At 43.2% G+C, this 5,308-nt stretch overlaps 1 pseudogene; it reads right to left on the bottom strand.

Annotated features, from left to right (window-relative positions):
* Positions 1–5,308, bottom strand: part of LOC136694980 (protocadherin alpha-3-like) — a 116,164-nt pseudogene that overhangs the window by 95,815 nt on the left and 15,041 nt on the right.

Here is a 5,308-nt window from a genome sequence, read left to right as displayed (position 1 = left end):
TGAGATTCTAAAATGCACCAGTTCAAAATTCCCATTAGCCGCTTTAAAGCTGTTCAATCTGGTTCTGAGTGTAGGTCAGTTCCCTGAGATCTGAAGCCGTGGACTGATACCAATCTTTAAATCTGGAGATAAATTCGACCCCAATAATTACTGAGGCATCTGTGTGAACAGTAACCTGGGGTAGTTACTGTGTAGTATTTTAAACTCTAGATTGTTAGCCTTAATTATGAAGCACAGTGTCTTGAGTAAAAGTCAGATTGGATTTTACTAAATCACCACACGTCTGGTCATATTTACACCCTACACACCCTGATTGACAAATACGTTGTTCAAAATAAAACCAATAAAATATAAAACCAATATATTTGCATGTTTCACTGACTTTAAAAAGGCATTTTATTCCATTTGGCACCTGAGTTTATTTTATAAAATTTTACAAAGTGATGTAGGGCGTATTGCCCTGTGAAGGACTGGTGCCCCCTCCAGGGTGTATTCCTGCCTGGCGCCCAATGATTCCAGGTAGGCTCTGGACTCACCGCGACCCTGAACTGGATAAGCAGTTACAGATAATGAATGAATGAATGTAGGGGGTAAAACCTATGACCTGACTAAATCAATGCATACATCAAACAAATGCATTATAATAATTGGCCACAAACAAACAAACTCCTTCTCTCAGAAGTGCGGAGTGAGACAAGGCTGCTGCTTAAGCCCAACACTATTTAACATTTATATTAATGAATTGGCCATGATTCTGGAGCGTTCTGCAGCGCCCGGTCTCACTCTGCACGACTCTGAGATCAAATTCCTGCTCTATGGAGATGACCTGTTTCTGCTGTCCCCCACAGAGCAGGGTCTACAGCAGAACCTGGACCTGTGCTGTCAGAACTGGGCCCTGGCAGTCAACCAGAAAAAGACTAACACAATGATATTTCAGAAGAGATCCAGATCTCAGGGAGCAACACACACATTTCTATTAGGCACAGACTAAATCAGTCACTGTTCAAACTACAATTATTTAGGCCTCAACATCAGTTCCTCAGGGAACTTCCATCAAGCTGTGAATGAACTGAGAGGAAAAGCACGGAGGGCTTTCTACGCCATAAACCAACACATTCCTGCAGAAATCCCAATCAGAACCTGGCTAGAGCTGTTTGAATCTGTAATTGAATCTATTGCCCTTGTGAAGTGTGGAGGTGCACAGGAGCACCACATACAACACATGCAGGGCAGAATTAGGCCAATATCCACTCATTATAAAGATACAAACAAGGGCGACCTTAAACACAGCAACCCCAACTTGTACCGTTACAAAGCCCTACAGCACTAAGAGTTGAGCAAAGAACACAATCCCCTCACTCAGCTGGTCCTGAGCTACAGTTCCCACCCTCCCTAACACACACTAACACACACCCACTAACACACTCTAACCCTCAGCCAGTACAGACACTATAGGGAATCTCAAATTAAATCACAGAGTAACATGCAGTATTATCTGGCCCTAAAGCGGCAGTACACTGTAGCACAGTGACTGACCAGGTACAGACTCAGTCAGCACGGTCTGGCTATAGAGACGGGCAGACACAGACAGACCTGGCTGCCTCAGGAGCAGAGACTCTGCCAGCTGAGCTGCACTTCCTCACAGAATGCCCAAAGTACACTGAGATCCGCAAAGAGTTCTACACTAAATTTAGCAAAAAACACCCGTCCTTCACAGCCCTGACCCACACAGACAGACTCCCGTATCTCCTGGGAGAACAGAGAGAGAGCTGCACTCTCGCAGCCCGATACGTCCTCGCCTGCCATTGCAAAAGGGACAGTCAGTGACCCTGTCAATCACCCAAACACACACACTCTATGACCCCATGTATACCTTTTCCCCCCGTTCCAGTCACTGTTACTAATGATAAATGTTACTGTTTCCAAGTTTCTAATAAGTTACACCCTGTATGTATTTAATTCAAAATTTGATTGTTTACTTCAATATTTATGTTCTTCCTAAACTTTTAAAATTGTAACCCAGGCTTTGGCAATACAAATGTAAAATTGTCCTGTCAATAAAGCACCCTGAATTGAACTGATAAAGAGAGAGACAGGGCGGAAAGGTGGCGCAACAGTTGGAGTTCGAGGTTGGAAGTGTGGAGGTTGTGGGTTGTAGTCCCACTCCGGGTGACTGTCTGTGAGGAGTTGGTGTGTTCTCCCTGTGTCCGCATGGGTTTCCTCCGGGCGCTCCGGTTTCCTCCCACAGTCCAAAAACACACGCTGGTAGGTGGATTGGCGACTCAAAAGTGTCCGTAGGTGTGAGTGTGTGAGTGAATGTGTGTGTGTCTGTGTTGCCCTGTGAAGGACTGGCGCTCCCTCCAGGGTGTGTTCCTGCCTTGCGCCCAATGATTCCAGGTAGGCTCTGGACCCACTGCCACCCTGAACTGGATAAGCGCTTACAGATAATGAACGAATGAATGAAAAGAGAGAGAGAGAGAGAGAGAGAGAGAGAGAGAGAACATGAGGTCAATTGTCAGCTGAAATACCAGCTCCCCTGTACTGCACATTTCCAATATTCTCTTGTTCAGAAAGTATAGTAAGCAGTCCATATATATATATTAGTCATGCTAATTGTCTCCATTGCCATCTTCATTCTCAGAAACCAAGCTTAAACCCGAATTTATCATTCTCCATATAGCCACTGAAAATGTATTGAAGTTCACACAGTCCAGTGCAGCACATAATGTAGGAAACTGCTTTAAAAACCAGCAGCTTTTCATAATGTAACACTGATAATGACAGAGTTTAAGATCAGGCCATAAGAGAAAGGTCCGGTACATATTGTGAATGTGTGTACAATGTGCATTGTACATTGTTTACAGTTAAATAAACATTGGTATACTGAATATTTACATATAAGTCCAGTTTAACATCTGACTGACCAAGGCCAGAAATGACAAACTGAACTCATCTAAATTCTAAAGGAAATCAGACAGACTTTAATCAAAACAATCGATAAAACATTACCATAAAAATACAAGAAACCGTTCACTTTACTCCAACAGTTGTCCAAAGCAATGGGACACGTAAGGCCTTGTGAATAACACCACATCCCTGATTTGGCCACAGCCACAAGCTGGAAGTGAGCATTAGAAATCATTGCATGTGTGATTGGTGATAACACCCTCCCTCAGATACTGTAACAAATACAAACAGGAGTGTAATAACCGAGCTAATTTACATAAACAGTGGCCATCATTGTTTATGTAAATTAGCCCTGAATTATTAAACCTAATACAGAGCCAAATTCTATAGATCTACATAAGTGATGGTGGTCAATTTTCAAAACCCAGAAAGAAAAAGAACTAATGAAAATAAAGCCATGAAAATGAATGAATAGAACCAGATGAAGACACGCAGACAGCGGAGAAAGAGAAGTCACAGCTAAAAAGCGAAACTAAACCCTGTGAAAGGATGAGAGAAAGCATGACACAAATTATGTGAGTGAGAGAAAGAAAATGGGAAAGGAGAGAGGGCATGAGTGAGAGTTTCATGGAGATTCAGAGAGAGAGGGTGGAGAATTGGGAGAGATATGAAAATAGGAGAAAGCAGGGAGCTATAATAAACAGAGATGAAAACAAGAGAGAAAGTGTGTCAGCTCTTAGCAGCTCCTGATATGATCCACTGTGTGAGTGTGTGTGTGTGTGTGTAGGAGAGAGAAAGTGACACACTGAACAGCTGAGCTCTTTCCGGAAGGGGTCTTCTTCCTTTTCATGCCACTATAAAGATGATGAGACTCCACTATAATCCCATTAGGAGACTCAGGGTGGGATTACCGTCTCCCACAGTTACGCTGACGGAGCTAATCCAACCACTCCGCACCTAGCATCACCACTGGGACATTCACAACCAGATTATCACCAACACACCTGAGACCCACAACAACACCTACACACACATGCAGCCAGCTAAACTCTCTCTCGCTGTGTCTCTCACACACACACACACACACACACACACACACTTCGGTTGATTCATAAAAAGGTCAATGGATTTCACGCCTGCAGAATCGACAAACATGGGAGAGTACTCTGAAGGGCAGTAGGTCACGGCTGAACTTGAATCCCAGTTTCCTTTTATCTCAGGGTTTTATTCCTGTTGTGGTGTGAAAGGAAACCTCAAAGTCCTAAATCATACTTCGTTTATCAAATCAAGAGTGTATGACCAAACACGCGGGATCAGATCATAAAACACACGGCGTGAGCGCTCTCTCAGGGTCAGTTACTAATAAAACAAATATGTGAATTTGCTAAATATACAATTAACCTAACTCCACTACAGTAATGTGAACAAACAGATGCATAAACAGACGAAGGGCAGCAGTACGGACACAGGTCCAAGCCGAGCCTTGAGTGAGTAGTGTTTAAATCAACTGAGTCAGTGTTGGTTGAATGAAATGTAACCAACACAAATCCAGTGTGGGAGTAACTGCTGTTAGGTGTTTGACACGTGCAGCGCAGTAATGCAGGGACCAGGCAGATGTGGAAGTGATGCTAATACTTTGAAATTTATTTTACACAAAAAAGGAGAAAGAAAGAAAATCTGCTGAGGTGCTAACAGCACCCCCTGGAGGCCTGGTAGACATTAACACGTGACACTCCCCTTATATCTGCAGAGGGGGTACAGTCTTTGTGATGGTGTTAACAAGGAAAATAATAATAATAATAATAAATTAAACAAAGTGCAAATGTGAAGCAAAAAACGACCAGAAAACTGCAAACTACAAGATTCATCTGTAATATTTAATGCTTTTGGATATTTATATTCTCACACTGCAATCATGAAGGTCATGAAATATAAGCCCCACCCCTTACAGGTGATGAACTGATCTGTTTCCTTTGTTTTGGGCCATTTTCCACATATTGCAAATGTACGATACCAGTCAAAAGTTTGGACATCATCTTATTCAATGGTTTTTCTTTGTTATTTATTATTTTCTACACTGTAAATGAATGTGGAAGACAATTAAAATATGAAAGAAACCATTTGGGGGCGGCACGGTGGTGCAGCAGGTAGGTGTCGCAGTCACAGAGCTCCAGGGACCTGGAGTTTGTGGGTTCGATTCCTGCTCCGGGTGACTGTCTGTGAGGAGTTGGTGTGGATTGGCGACTCAAAAGTGTCCGTAGGTGTGAGTGAATGTGTGTGTGGTGCCCTGTGAAGGACTGGCACCCCCCCCAGGGTGTATTCCTGCCTTGTGCCCAATGATTCCAGGTAGGCTCTGGACCCACCTCGACCCTGAACTGGATAAGGGTAACAGATAATGAAT

The sequence above is a fragment of the Hoplias malabaricus genome, chromosome 4, assembly GCF_029633855.1.
Source record: "Hoplias malabaricus isolate fHopMal1 chromosome 4, fHopMal1.hap1, whole genome shotgun sequence".
NCBI classification, from domain to species: domain Eukaryota; kingdom Metazoa; phylum Chordata; class Actinopteri; order Characiformes; family Erythrinidae; genus Hoplias; species Hoplias malabaricus.
This window is presented reverse-complemented; position numbering and strand designations above follow the sequence as displayed.